The sequence below is a fragment of the Macrobrachium nipponense genome, chromosome 9 (assembly GCF_015104395.2).
Source record: "Macrobrachium nipponense isolate FS-2020 chromosome 9, ASM1510439v2, whole genome shotgun sequence".
Lineage (NCBI taxonomy): Eukaryota > Metazoa > Arthropoda > Malacostraca > Decapoda > Palaemonidae > Macrobrachium > Macrobrachium nipponense.
In genome coordinates this window covers 109853580-109871079 of record NC_061110.1, presented here as the reverse complement: position 1 = coordinate 109871079, position 17500 = coordinate 109853580, and positions in this window count along the sequence as shown.

Genomic DNA, 17500 nt, shown 5'->3' with positions numbered 1-17500 from the left:
TGAAGATTGAAAAAGAAACCCACAAAATCACTTTGTAACTTGTTTACTTCTAAGTAAAACTAAATGTAAATACTTAGAAGTAAACAAGTTACTAAGTGATTTTGTGGGTTTCTTTTTCAAATATACTTCTGTTGACACAACAGGGAATTATGAATTTGGTTATTAATAAACCTCTGCCTCCCTCGGTGAAAATGCCGTCAAAATACCTACTATAATATTACTATATTCGTAGAGAGGAGTCCTCTCATTTGTTACTCTTCCCCAACTGGCGAGAGACCATTCATAAGATAATATAATAAGGCATTCTCTCTCACTCTCTCCTACTTTGTTTTTCTCTTGAATACAGGAAGTAGGCTGGATCTCTCTCTCTCTCTCCCTCCCAGTCTCTGAATAATTCAAATAGAAAGGGTTGCTCATTTTCACTTCCTAGCTTTCATTTGAATAAATAAATGGGAGCATAGCCATTCTTCTCCATCTGTCTTGCTCTCGCGGAAGAAATACATTCATGGAAAATGGTTTTCGAATTCTGGATAGGAGGATATTTTTATTTATTCATACACAAACCTTAGATATATTCTCTGTATAAATCTAGTGAAATCTAACTATAAAATTCTAAACAGGAGAACGTATTAAGTTGTGACTCTTGTTGTTATATTATATATGAAAACTATATTCTAAATGTATGAAAATAATGTTTATATATATATATATATATATTATATATATATATATATATATATATATATATATATATATACAATTACTAGTATTTACAGTATGAAAATGTTAGTTTATATGTTTAATATTGTTCACCTGGTAAAAGTCTGGTTATCTTATATCATTGTTGTTAAGAGGTGACGGAAATATCAAAATCAGCAGTTAAGTGCCCACTCTATCAAAATTAGCGAACTGCATTTTAGGTTGCCTCGAAGTGCCCCTACAGAGCAGACACCTACAGAGCAGACAACAACCGCCAGGGGATGTTTTGGGCCCTCCAAGTTTTGGTTCTTTTTCCAGACCCCCCCCCCCCCCCTCACCCCTCCAACCGCAACCCACCCGCTAATCCACCCATCTCCCACCGCCTAACCTCGTTTGTGAGTCAGCGTTGACCACGAAATTCTAATCTTGGTGGCCTTGACTGAAGGTGACTGACGGCCGACTGATAACCCATACCTGCTATAAATCCATTCATTATCCCTTGGTACTTCCTAGACATCGGGCGCGAGATATCAGTTCTTCGTGTGTAGTCCTCAGTGAAGTGATACGTTACTACATTTTATTTGGAAGCTGCTCTGCTCGTACGCCCGAGATCTCTAAGGTCAGTGTCACTCTTTATTGGAGAGACCATAATAATCTCGCTTTTTTCACGTTTAAAAAATACTTTGGATACCCGTTTTGCATATTTTTCTAGCAATGTTTATATAATATATATATATATATATATATATATATATATATATATATATATATATATATATATATATATATATATATATGCATTGAGCTAATTCGCTCTAACTCGGAATTGACATATTTTCATATATGTTAATCGGAGGGAATTTTTGTTTTTAGTTCATAAGAAATCATCTGTAGCTTAATAGCTTGTATATATGAATTACGATGATGTGACAAAATTCACACAGAAACACACACATATATATGCATATACCACATTTGTTTGCATATACATTACATTGATTTTATTTATTTGTTCTCTTCAATGGCTTGTTAATGTTTACCCCTTGTGCATGAGGCAAGCGCCATATATAGCCTGAAAATTATGCACATAATTTTCCACTATGGAATTCCTCATTGTTATGTATTGTAGGGATTTTAATGCCATTTCTTTTACTACTATTTATTAGCATTTTGGTAGACGATTATCACCCCAGTTTCGGTCGTTTAGTATTGGTCGGGTATATTTTCATATTCATAGTTCTTTATGAATACAAATGTCTTGGATACCGATATGCTCATTTCACCGTTTGGAATTTCCTCCATAATCATTAAGCAACTGCACCATGAGATCGATATTAAATGGTACAAGACTAGACTCATTGAATGCATGTAAATAAATATAATGCTTACACTTGCCTCGCTGTTAGAATAAATGAAATCTCGCTGTGGTTTGGAAATATATCAAAAGAACTAAAATTCACTGCAGTTTCAAGACCAGTTGGTTTTGAAATAAATGAATTAAATTGTTCTTTTGTTTGTTTGTTGGTTTGTTTTGAAACTAGCGAATTTTAATTTTTTTTAAACTAGTGAATTTTAAGTTTTTTTTTTTTTTTTTTTTTTTTTTTTTGGTTTTAAAATTAGTGAATTATAACGTGTTTTTTTTTTTAACTAGATAATTTAAAAAAAAAAAATTGGTTTTGAAGCTAGTGAATTTTAACGTTTTTTTATATGTTTCCAAAACACAACACACAAATAATTCAACTGCCCCCACCCAAAGAAAAGATACGTCTTCTAAATTTCCGTTTGGAAAACTAACGTAAAATTCTTACTGATGACACGCAGAACTGCAAAGCGAGACATGTCATTCGAGCTTATAAATAGTCATTTCACTGATACATTGGTCTTTAATCTTCGTTCCTTTGACGAGCATTTTGCACAATATATAAGCCTGAATACAGCTGACGCCCCAACGCACGTACGCTCGTTCTTGCTCTTCAAAGAAAATAAACGTATCTATCTATCTATATGAAATTGTAATAGCAACAATGGCTTCTTAACTTTTCAAATTATTTGCTCTTTTTTTTGGATACGCTTGTCAAAGAACTACCACGGCCTGATTCCGCTATTCGCCGACCGGTATATTTGCCGTCTTTTCTTTATGTTTAATGATTTATTTGTACAGCTTTTTGTGTTCTTTACTTTTGTTCGTAAACTGCTATAGTTTCCGAACAAGAGGGCCGCAGTATACCTATATATGTAGATAGATATGTAGAATCTATTCTTCATTTTTATCAGATGCATATGAAACTGTATTAGCCACAATGCCCTCTTAACTTCTTGAATTCTTTGTTCTTTTTAGGATACGCTTGTCACTACAAAGCCTTGAGCTCCAATGTCAAAGATATATGAAGAAATCATGATGTCCGGAAGCGGGAAACGAATCAGGTCAGGTCGACAAAGTGACCTCGTCGTGATTATGGTATCGCGGGTTCATTTTCCGCTTCCGGACATCATGATTTCTTCAAATATCTTTGAAGTTGGAGCTCAAGGCTTTGTTGTAACAAGCGTATCCAAAAAAGAACAAAGAATTTGAAAAGTTAAGAGGGCAATGCGGCTATTACAATTTCATATGCATCTGGTAAAAATGAATAGTAAATTCTACAAACCTATATATATATATATATATATATATATATATATATATATATATATATATATATATATATATATATATTTGCGGCCCTCTTGTTCAGAAACTATACCAGTTTACGAGCAAAATGGTGGCCTTGAGTGGCAGTAAAGAACAGAAAAAGCTGTAAAAATCATTAAACATAAAGAAAATTCGGCAAATGTACCGTTCGGAGATTGGCGGAATCGGGCCGTGGTAATTCTTCGACTGTCTGAAATTTTATCTCTTTGTGTATGTGCATATGTGTATGTGTTGTCTATAAATGCAGATATATGTACACATGCTTTTTATACTTGCTATTATTGCAAATAATATTCTTGGTCCTTGAGTACTCTGACGAGAGTTTCCTTCGATGAAGTCGGAAAAATGCAAAATTAGTCCATTTATTAAAACCATAACATGACGTTCCTCACTGGCCTAATTCAATTCATATGATAGACTTTCATGCAGCCTAAAATCGCTTAGGGTGGGGGGGGGGGGGGGGGGGGGGGGGGGGGGGGGGGGTGGGGGGGGGGGGGGGGGGGGGGGGGGGGCGGTCAGTGGGATGGCTAAAGAATGCGTGATTGTCAAACGTTTCATTGTTAATTAAGATAAAAATTTTTCCCTCGTTAGAGCCTGCTCAAGTAACATTTTAAGGAAAAAACAATGTCTATTCATTAAAAGCACATCTAATTTATTTTTCTAAAAGACAAAACGACATGGCATAATTTTTTTTGGCCGCCGCCGCCACGTGGTCAGCGAGGGCATTTAAAAAGCCAGAAGGTCGATCAAAAAACAATAGCACAGATGGTCAACCTCAGCAGCCATTGTCACTGGGCAATTATGGGTAATCAAAGCGGAAACAGATCTCCCCATCGCTTTCTACGGCCCTACGGGCTGCTCTATGAGCAAAAGCCCGTTGGCATAAGACCAGCTTAATAATAAAATAAAAAAGCAACAACCATCGCCGATATCACTTTCAGGCCAAGCAAATGTTATAACATCAAAATACTTCGTTTTAGAGAAACAATAAGGGGGTCCCATTTACTAATGTTACAATTATCTTTCTCTCCAATTTGATGAATGGTTTATTGAATTAACCTGCTAAAGCACTGAAAAAAATTCAATCACGTCAACAATAAATAACTGCTATGGAATATGAAACAATAAATTCCAGGGGGGGGGGGGGGGGGGGAGACTTTAGAAGCTATTCCTGCTGTAACAAAACACATTTCAATAGCGTTCAAAACAGTAAGAACTATCGAAAACATCCCCAACGCTCTTTCGTTAGAAAAGGAAGTATGTTATAAAAATGACAGGTCTCAGGTAAAAGCCCATTAAACACCAAAAAAAGTATTATAACCTCGTGGGTGAGGATTTGAGAGGATCTGAGAATGCTTGAGACTTTCTTGTAAGTAATTAGCGGCGATGACACGTTTCCCATCTTTCCCAAGTAGGTATGTCATCCTAACCCAAAAAGGGACACTTTCCGGATTTACCACGAGGTTAAGATTAATCCTGAAAATGTACGCGTTTTAGCATATATATATATATATATATATATATATATATATATATATATATATATTATATATATATATATATATATATATATATATAAAGGAGCCATAAAAACACCAAAATATAGAGAGGAAAGTAATATATTTCAGAGACTGCTGTCTCCCTCTTCATCTACCTCTTCATCTACCTGTTGTTACAGGACATTTTTATCATCATATATATATATATATATATATATATATATATATATATATATATATATATATATATAAATAAAGATAAATGCCACGAAGGAAAAATAAACGAAGGAGTTTGCAAGATCTTTCGACTTAAAAGTCCTTTACTGAGCAGTATTCTGCTCAGTAAAGGACTTTTAAGTCGAAAGATCTTGCAGACTCCTTCGTTAATTTTCCTTTGTGGCATTTATCTTTATTTATGGATTTATCACGTTCCTAACTTCGTGATTCAGTTATACAATATATATATATATAATATATATATATATCATATATATACTATATACTATATATTATATTATATAAAGATAAAACGCCCATAAAACACTATTTTAACGTTGCAACCATATATTTTACCAGTGATCAGGAGCACAGAAGGAAGTGCTCGAAACAAATATAAGGTTGCAACGTTAAAATAGTGTTTTATGGGCCTTTTATCTTCATATTATAGTGTTGTAGACATGTAATATATATATATATATATATATATATATATATATATATATATATATATATAGTATCTATATTATATATATACATATATATATATATACATATATATATATATACATATATAAAAAATAAATATATATATATATAAAGATATATATATATATATATATTAATATATATATATATATATAATATCAGCAAAATCCACAGGGAAAATTTTTTTCCTGGTAAACAAAATCACGTGCTTACTTTTGTGATTTCAACTGTATATATATATATTTATATATATATATAGAAACTTTGTATTGAGCCAGGTTATCACCCTTATTTCCTGAAATGTTTGAATTGTTTTATGAAGGTATGGCAGAAGTGTTGATCGCCTTTGAGTCCTAACCTTTCGTAGCCAAATTTAGAGAATGCTGTGAACATGGCGTTATCGGTGATGTACCGCAAATCCTCGAGACTTTCTATTTCAATCCGGCCCCTGTTAATCCACGGTTAATCCCTGCATTCCTATGCTCCGGGTACTTTTTAATCCGATTGTCAAATCTCCGTATTTATCGCCGATTTCATAAAGTGCTGTTGTTACTACTGTTGCTGTAGGGATAAATAACTCCATCCGTTAACTCTTACTAATATATATATATATATATATATATATATATATATATATATATATATATATATATATATATATATATATATATATATATATATATACATAATAACCCCATAGAAACGAGAACAGCTTTAGTTTAAAAAAAAGAAAAAACACTCATTCGTTGCATATATTTTTCGAGAACAGCTTTATGCGAAAAATAATTTTTTTTTTTTGTTTGTTTTTATGTATTTTTCGAGAACAGTTTTAGATAAAGAAAAATACCATCAACCAAATACTCAAAAGCTTACAACAGTGAATGTGACTTAGAAACTGAACAAAATTCTCAATCCCTGAAGCTTTAAAACATCACTGATTAAAAGGAATTTTGTTCGTGTGAGTGTTTTGGACAGCAATACGGTTCTACAGAAGCAAAAGTCTTTCAAGCATTCTAAGATCGCTAGGGACATTCTATGATCGCTAGGATCCTTCTAAGATCGCTAGGATCATTATAAGATCGTTAAGGTCATTCTATGATCGCTAAGGTTATTCTAAGATTGCTAGGATCATTCTAAGATCGCTGGGGTGTGGCCAGGAAAATAATGCATCTCTGCCCGATCTAATTATCCTTTTAAATCTCACCCTCGAGGGTAATTCCTTGTTTATGACTTTACCCGAGATACGTTTTTTTTTTTACCGTACTTCGCTTTCTAAAGTAACAACGATAAGCATACCAGTTTTTCTTCATTTGCTGTGCCTTTGGAAAATGATAACCATAGATTTTCATAATAAGAGTAGAATATGTTTAATGCATTAATAGTTAAGAGTTTGTGTGGGTGGTTCGGCGGGAATATATTTTAAAGAATTATTGTCTATATACAATTTTAGCAGTTATTTACTGTGTACGCGATAGTATTTTAACGATACCTTTGCAGGTTAAATAAACCATTCATCATAAAGGAGATAAAAATAATTTAACATTAGTTACAGGTCCCCCTTGTTCTCTATCTCTCTCTGAAATTAAATATTTCTATGCATTATTAGCAGCTCCTTGACCTGAGAGTGATGAACCACCGCCATCTTGAATTCAAGATGGCGGTGAATGAACCTGCAGATGGTGGATGGGAAAACTGTTTCCGATTTGGCTATCCCACGCAGAGACAATGGCTGCTTGAGGTGACCTTGGACGTGACCACCATTGTTTTGTTTCTGATCGAGTTGGACTGAAATTTAAATGCCCCTCCTGAGCACATGTCCTTGAAACTGAGGTTTGGTAGCGGTGGGCAAAAAATTATGCCACATCTCTTTTGACTTTATGAAAGTGATTTAGGTTCGTAGGGAAAATATGTGAGTTCATATATGTTTTTCGATATTATTGCGTGTTTGTTTTGGAAACATATAAAGAACGTTAAAATTCATTAGTTTAAAAAAAAATGGTAAAATTCGCTAGTTTCAAACCCCTCCCCCCCCAAAAAAAAAAAAAACGTTAAATTCACTTATTCTAAAATCAGGCCTCTAGCAAGTAAAAAACTTGAATCATAACAATGCTACGTTTACCACGACACAAATTTCTTGCTCGCCCTACTCTAACGGTCTTGAAGCGCTGAAAAGACTATATACTTTTTAAAAAATTATCCACCGAAAAAGGGGAACGGTCATGACTGCATGTGAATTAGAAAAGTTACAGAATTCTAACTAGAAAGCCCTCACATACCACTACTTAAAAGTTTTTTTTTTTCTCTCTAGTTTGCTTGGATCAGAAAGGTAATTCTAGGGGCTGTGACTAATGGTTCTATGAGGACGCTGTGAAAGAAGGCTCTCATTAAGGACATGCCACACTTCCTCCAGATTTCTAATCCGGTGGTAAAATCACCGCGCTTCTCTCAGATTTCCTAAACTACTGTTCTTGCCATTGTTTTCGCTGCATGGGATAAATAGCCTGAATTTTACCTGATATATTACATTACAGGGCCATGGTATATATAGTCGGATGATACAAGGCCCATAAAACACTATTTGAACGATACAACTGGCATACCTCGTCAGTTGTAATAGCAGAGAGAAAGCTATTATTAGAAAAAATAGAGAAGACTATTTACAAGTTGAATGCAGCTGATGCAGCAATATCTTTCAATAAAACTTGTTTGAAAGAGGGTCTCCTTCCAATATATTATTATTATTATTATTATTATTATTATTATTATTATCATTATCAATGTTTAAAAAAAAAATCATCATAGTAGCACGAGTCTTCAAATGGAGAAACAAATCCACAGTTATGTAAATTACATATATTTAAATTTAAACTTTAAGGATAGCTTTCGGGAATCTGTTTGTTTCCCTTTTCAATATGGACGGATACCCGAAAGCTATCCTTAAAATTTTTAAATTTAAATATATGTACTTTTACATAACTGTGGATTTGCTTCTCCATTATTATGATAAACGGCCTTTTTAGGTGCATCAAAGTACGGATCTCTGATTTAAAACTTAGAGAAATATCGCCATTCAAAAAGTAATAAAAACACTAGAAGAAAAGGCTTAGTTTTCCGGTCGGACAAGATCAATGAACTCGACGGGATAACTGGCAACGTGGCGCAGTAGAGCGGCAGCCCGGACCGTTGAGATACAACGAACGAGATACCGACTGTAACCCCTACTGGTATTTAGGGGTAGACTTGTAAACGGTGAAACTGACCGTCTGCCGAAAATATATGGGTGGCTTACTTAACAAGCACCACTAATTGCTCGTTAGATTTTGGGTCTAGATCCAATATATGAGATACCAGATGAAACTAATATATAATATATCTGCAGACTCTACTGATTATAGAATGACCAGTGACAGACATTTTGAAGGGTGGGTTCCCCTGACAGACGCACTGAAAAGAAGGGGGGGTTAATTGGATCTAGATCCAACTTAGGAGATACCGAGTAAATTTACACTACAATAGCACTGCACATCCTAGAATACTGTGGTGGTAATGACAGACGTTTTAGTGGGTGGTTACCCCCTGACAGACGCCCCACAACGAGTGGGGAGGGGGAGGCAGGATCTGCATCCAACATTGGAGATACCAAGTAAAATTTACACTACAATAGCACTGCACATCCTAGAATGCTGTGATGGTAATGCCAGACATTTTAGTGGGTGGTTACCCCCTGACAGACACCCCACAACGAGTGGGGAGGGGGAGGGGGAGACAGGATCTGCATCTAACATGGAGATACCAAGTAAAAGCTGTACTACAATAGTTCTGCACATCCTAGAGTACTGTGGTGGTAATACCAGACATTTTAGTGAGTAGTTACCCCCTGAGAGACACCCCACAACGAGTGGGGGAGGAAGGAGGAAGGGGAGGGGGAGACAGGATCTCCATCCAACATCATAGTACCAAGTAAAATTTGTACTACAATAGCACTGCACTTCCTAGATTACTGCAGTGGTAATGACAGATATTTTAGTGGGTGGTTACCCCCTGACAGGCACCCCACAACGAGAGGGGGGAGGGGGAGGGGGAGCCAGGAACTGCATCCAACATTGGAGATACCAAGTAAAATTTGTACTACAATAGCACTGCACATCTCAGAGTACTGCGGTGGTAATGACAGATATTTTAGTGGGTGGTTTCCCCCTGACAGACACCCCACAACGAGTTGGGAGGGGGAGAGGAAGGGGGAGACAGGATCTGCATCCAACATTGGAGATATAAAGTAAAATTTGTACCACAATAGCACTTCATATCCTAGAATGCTGTGATGGTAATGCCAGACTTTTTAGTTGGTGGTTACCCTTTCACAGACATAACCTACGATTGGAAGGGAGAGGTGGGACACCTTGAAATATTTCAAAATCTATAATAGGCAATATTAATATTAGAAATATGGCAAGTATCTGAAAATCGTGAGCCTGATAAAATGTAAAAGGCAAAAAATTCAAGAAATATTGTGATGTTTCAGGATAAGAATTACTGCCGGAGTTATTTTTTAAAATTCCTATTGAAGTATGGAATATTTCACTTCATTAATTCCATCACATCTATATAAATACTGTGTGAGACTTCCTAGGCTTGGTCTACTTTCTATAGTTTCACACACACACACACACACACACACACACACACACACATATATATATATATATATATATATATATATATATATATATATATATATATATAATATTAGCACTATCCTTTGTTTTGGAGTTATTACTTCACACAAAGTACTTTATCTGAATGGGAGGGGGTCACAATTGGCAACAGCTACAAGTATGTGTGCTGAGCCATTTTTGAATCATTAAACCAGTCATATGGTGCCACTCTCAGTTCCTCTAAAAAAAGAAATGTAAGATAAGTATTCTCGCTTTAATAGCGTCTTTGGTCATTTTCTTTTCTTGCCTATAGTTAGGACACTGCAGCCATGTCGAGGTTCGTAGCCCAACGTGTCTTACCATAAATGAATTGTTCTTTAGTTGCTGTTGGTTCGTGTGGATGAAATTAAATTTTTATCGGATATGGGAATTCGATTGATATTAATCTTTATAGTTAGCTTATCCTGAACAATTCATTCACATTTCCGTTTCCAGTAATTATTTGTGTAGTGATACATCATCTCTTTGTGAATGTGCGGGTGTTAAAACGGCTCTTTATGATGGGACTTTGGTCTTAAAACATTTTCCCCCATTTTATTCCCCCTCCCGAAGTTGACGATCATACAACTTGGAGCTGCTGACTCCCAAATTAAGTTGGCCTATAATATCATGTCAGTTATCTAATAGTCCACTTATTTTCGGCTGTCTCACTCAAATTGATCTGTACACTATGACCAAGTATCAGGTACCATATATATTCAGGGAAGAAAATCTAAACTTAAATAAAAATGATACACAGTTTGATGTTTAAAGCCAGCCGAGTGCGTTTGTCTCTTAACTTCCCGCCGGCACGCACCACAGGCAGCCTATGTAATGTGTTTCAATACATTCTATCGATGCTGGCTTTGACGACCATTATTCGGCTAATTTTCTCCCTAGTAATATTTTTTTCTTTATTTGTTCATTATATCCAGTAGACAGGCACTAACATCATATTATATCCTCACGTCTATTCAATGCATTTACCATTGTTAATATGATTTATAATGCGTCTCCAACAGTCATAAAAATTTGACAACCGAATGTGCAAATATGTCAGCTGTGTGCAAGGCATAGGGCGTCAATCACTGGAGTAGCGATCTCCCTGCCGAGAGTGACTTCGGAAGGCCATATTGAAAGGTCTCGGTCCAGCTCTTAGTACTATATTTTATTACTATTACTTTTTTTAATCTTTATTATTATTATTATTATTATTATTATTATTATTATTATTATTATTATTATTATTATTCGACCCAATTTCACAGAGAAAAATTACCTTACGAAAACACACCTAAGCACTCCAACCATTGTGGTCAGGCCTAAGCATCTGCTCTTGGATCTAAGCAGTGTCAAGCATAAATGGTTCGTGTGTAAATACAGGACTTTCTTTGCGTATGGTAGCGAAGCACTAACTAAGCAGTAATGTACAATCACTAACCACCAACACTCACAATGCACTTACTCAGTAAGCACTCACACTTGCATACATTCACTATACACACACACACACACACACACATACACTTAACATACACTCACACACACTCTCAATAACACAAAAAACACTGAATACCCAACACTCACTAGGTACTCACTATACACTAAATGCTCACTAAACACTTGAAATACTAAATTTACTAAATATTCATTATACCCTTTGGGGTATAATGAATATTTAGTAAATTTCTCAGTAAACATTCACTAAACGCTCACTTAATCCTAAACATTAATTAAACACTAAACATTCACTAAACCCCAAACACTCATTAAATACTAGCTTACCAAACCCTAAATACTTATTAAATACTAAACAGTGAATGAACATCCACTCATTAAAAACTTAATAAACACTTACTTACTAAACGTTTGCTAAACACTAACATTCACAAGACATTCACTAAACGCTCACTTAAAATTCGCAAAACTTTCACTAAAACCCTAAACACTCACTGAATACTTACACACTAAATATTCACTAAACACTACCATTCACAAAACATTCACTAAACGTTCACTTAACATTCACAAAACATTTACTAAAACCCTTAAGACAAAACATTCACTGAATACTTACACAATAAACATTCAATAACATTCACTAAACCCTAAAGACTCAGTAAACATTCACTGAATACTGACACATTAAACAGTCACTAAACCCTAAACATTCATCAAACACTTACTCATAAACATTCACTAAACGCATACCCACAAAACCCTAACAATTCGCTAAACACTGACTCATTAAACATTAACGATAGAAAAAATTGACAATCGCACTAATTTTTCATTTCTCTTGTTTTCTTTACATTAATGCAAGGTAATTTTTTTTTTTTTGGTCTAGTTTGCTCTTGTATTTATTCATAATCTTCTTGAGAGAATGGAAATGTTCGAAATAACTTGGTGTGTAGAGATATTGTTTAAAAAACAGAGATCCTCTGTGTCCTTCCTCAGCCAGGTGTATTATGTCTGACGAATTTTACGCCAGCCGAAAAAAATCGACTATAGTAACAACAATATTCATTCATAAAACTGATAATACAAAAATGTATCCATGATTTCATTAGCATGAAAGTCAGTTGAAACCAAAAGAAGGTAGTCCTGCTTCGATAAAACAAACCGAGTAGGCTGTAGCACAATTATTATGATCTGTACCCTGACTATAGCGTATATATTACATATGTATTACTATCTATTTAATGGGTGCGTAACTCTATTTAACAAAAGTTATGTACATAGACATTTTACAGCAATAACTCTAATAATGATAAGAACTTATATGCTAGTTTATAGTGTCAGTCTTCCAACCACCGCTACATTAATTTTCATATCGTAAACAAAGCTAAAGCGAGTAGGGGAGACCGGGGCTAGTTGGCACACTTTTTACAATTATGGTCATTGCGAATATAAAACAAACTTGTTGCAAAATTCTTACCGCCATTGAAAAATATTAACATTCGTCTTTATCATAGAGCAAAATAATTGTTGTTTGCTTTCAACATAAGATAACAATAAGCTTTAGAAAAAAAATAACTTTTCGTGCCACTTGCCCCACGGGGTAAGGTGGCACACATTATGGGGTAAGTTGGCAGATTGATAATTAAAAGAAAATTAATACATTGCATTTAAATCAAATAGCAAAAATACCCTCTGAATTTCCAAAATACAAAATATAAGGCATTAGTATTACTTCAGATCATCATCTAGTTGTAATTGTGGCAGGTGTGAAATAAATCCTCGTCATAGTCTTCATGCTCCCACATGTTACATGCCCTGCACTGGACCCACACTTCTCCGGCTTACAAACACGGCTCTCTTCAGCTGAGCTTTCTTCTGGATCAACAAGAGCAGTTCTTAAACTCTGTATCACGCTGATGCCTGATCTGAAGCCCATGTGTCTTTTCGGACATCTCTCAATCTGTTACATAACCACCCGTAAAATCAAAATCTTGAAATAGTCTGTAATTCAGAGTTGAAATTCCATCAATCCTACACCAATTGAAAACATCAGAATAAGTGACAGCTAGAGGTAAAGCCGAGGAAACTTTACCAGGAATGTCACAGATGGGCATACTTGATCCCGGATTACCAGTCATCCACGAATCACATGCCCTGTTAACACATTTCTTCAGATGTCTATAAACACTAAAATCCAGGGGCTGCAACTTGTGAGAACAATGTGGAGGAAATGATAGGACACTAATTTCATTATCCTTCCAAAAATCCAGAAACAAAACGTAAATTATATAAATAAATAGGCTTACTATTGCTATCAAATAACGTGTGCCAACTTGCCCCATTTATTTTGAGCCAACTTGCCCATCCCTACCATTTGGTACAAAAACGATTACCAGTCCACACCAAGAAACCTTTTAATTAATCATTTTAATGCTATAGAATCTTTAAACCATAAAGAAAACTATGCTATCATTGAAAACTAATCTTTATGAATGTATAGATGTCATAGCAAATAACAGAAAGATTAAAATATTTACTTGCTACCATCAAAATAAAGAATTGTCTCATAAATTCGAGCTCCTACTTTCTATCTCTATAGAATTTTGCTGGTAATTGAGGAACCACGTGGCAATTACACAGTATCTCTATTGCAGTCATCCTATTGGTAAACTTTAAAGTCATGTTGAGTATGCCAACTTACCCTGTAGCCAACTAGCCCCACCCCGGGTCCCCTACTATATATAATTGAAGTTAGTTGCTTGCTTGACAAAATAATAATATGACTGAATTATTATATGAAACAAATAAATTACTTTTGTGTTAGATCAGCCATCGTCAATCGGGGTTCCGTGAACGATCGCCAGGTGTTCCGTACGAATTCATGTTTTATTTAATTATTTGTTATTTATAAGTATATATTTTTCGTTAAACATGGCGTGAGAAATCGTAGTCCTATAATTTATTTTATCGTAACATATCGCGCCAGATTTTTTCCGTCTGTTTTACTAAAGGTAATTAATGCAAATGCTTACATATAATATATATATATATATATATATATATATATATATATATATATATATATATATAAATATATATATAGGTGTGTGTGCGTGTGTGTGTGTGTGTGTGTGTGTATGTGGTATTGGGGTTCCTTATTGGGATGAGGAAAATTGTTTCAGGGGTTCCTCAAAGTGTCAAAGGTTGGGAAACACTGTGTTAGATAAATACAAAGGATATAGAAAGGATAAAAATATTTATTAAATATAACACGATAATGTATAATACGGGTCAATAGTAGCCCACTATACTAATCTAGACATTCATTATCAGGGCTTGCCCTTCCCCCTGCCCACCTGTTAGGGTGTGTCTGTCAGGGGGAAACCACCCACTAAAATGTCTGTCATTACCATCACAGCATTCTAGGATATGAAGTGCTATTGTAGTACAAAATTGTTTTACTTGGTATTCTCCCAATGATTGGATGCAGTCCCTGTCTCCCCCTCCCCCTCCCCACTCATTGTGGGGTGTCTGTCAGGGGGTAAACCACCACTAAAATGTCTGTCATTACCATCACAGCATTCTAGGATGTGCAGTGCAAATTGTTTAGTACAAATTTTACTTGGTATCTCCAATGTTGGATGCAGATCCTGCCTCCCCCTCCCCACTCGTTGTGGGCGTCTGTCAGGGGGTAACCACCCACTAAAACGTCTGTCATTACCACCACAGTATTCTAGGATGTGCAGTGCTATTGTAGTGTAAATTTTACTCAGTATCTCCTAAGTTGGATCTAGATCCTTAACCCCAACTCCCCCCCTTTTCAGTGCGTCTGTCAGGGGGAACCCACCCACCCTTCAAAATGTCTGTCATTGGTCATTCTATAATCAGTAGAGTCTGCAGATATATTATATATTAGTTTCATCTGGTATCTCATATATTGGATCTAGACCCAAAATCTAACGAGCAATTAGTGGTGCTTGTTAAGTAAGCCACCCATATATTTTCGGCAGACGGTCAGTTTCACAGTTTACAAGTATACTCCTAACTACCGGTAGGGGTTACATTCGGTATCTCGTTCGTTGTATCTCAATGGTCCGGGCTGCCGGTCTACAGGTCGCCAAAATGGAATTTTTGGTCCGACATGCCTGCATAGCATCTGCCTCTCCTATTAAAGTGGTTAACGCTTGGTATTTCTTGGTTTATAACCACATTCCTGTTTCTATCACATTTATTATTGCCATTTTGAAATCAGACATCCTGTTTTTTGTTTTTTTTCATCATATTTACAATGGGAATTTTCTCGTACTTCTTTGCCCATTCAGCTATTATTGCCTTTATTTTTGGCGATATTTTCACGAAATGTAGCTTCCACAGCGCTACCTGATAGCTCTCTGAAATTTTTGTATCTTATATTTTCGAAGTTTAATATGGGTCTCTATAGCACGCCTTAAAAGATCTAAGAGCAAAAAAAAATAAAAAAAATCAAAGCTTTTCTTTTAGCACACAAATCTATGGCCTTTATACAGTATTAGTCTTGCGTTACAAGGTCATTCAATGATGTATCAAATATTGAATCAAAATCCAATTATACCATCGTTTACACGTTATCTTCATTGTATGTCCAAGAATCATTAGTCTCTAAAAGAATACTGCTATTTCACTGAAGTGTCTTATCCTGAGCGTTTATTCCACCTATAGTAAAATGCATTTGCATTCATCAGATATATATATATATATATATATATATATATATATATATATATATATATATATATATATATATATATATAATCTGATGAATGCAAATGCATTTTACTATAGGTGGAATAAACGCTCAGGATAAGACACTTCATATATATATATATATATATATATATATATATATATATATATATATATATATATATATATATATATATATATGCATGACGTCATACGGAGTCAATTCACCCTTTTTGAGATGTGCTACTCATGCCCATATTTTAGTGTAAAATATTGGTTATGTATTTTTAAATACCTGAATCTTAATTTTCTATTTTTGACATCCTGACCAGCATATAATTTTTGGGTATTACGAGCATAGCGACTCAAAAGGGGTAAATTAAGTGTTCCTTGGGCTAAGAAAAAGAATAATATTGCCAAATAGAATTCACATGTACAGATGCACGCCAGAAAACTGGGGAATTTGCGCGAGGGGGGGTGGGGAAACAATCTCCTTAAAAGAAATCTAGAACTGTTAAGAGCTGGTAATTCGACGTGCTACCCAATATTAAAATAAAGTTTTTCATTTTATGTTTACATTTATTTACATGTTCTCGTGTACTAAAGAATCCATTACATTCTGAAATATATCTCTAGGTCAAATTTCAGGCGATTAAATTTATAAATGATACCAGAAGTCATTAAATAGCTGAATATCTTTTTAAGATTAGTCAAGAAAGCCAATAGTTAGTTTCTTGATTTTACCTTTGTATTAATATTCGAAGTATAATGATTGGTTTTGTATAATTCAACACAAAAAGTCTTTCTGTGTATCAGCGAAAAACTGACAAAGAGAGGCAATTTAGGGACAGAGGCTACAACAAATTTGGGGATAAAAAGTCTAAACATTTATTAACATACTTAGAAGTTTGGATAGGAAAGAGTTCTCAAAATTTTTTTGTTACATTATTTCTATTATCTTTATTCATGATCTTATCCTACATCATAATTTATATTATTTTCTATTTCTTATCATATCAATCGATGGTGGG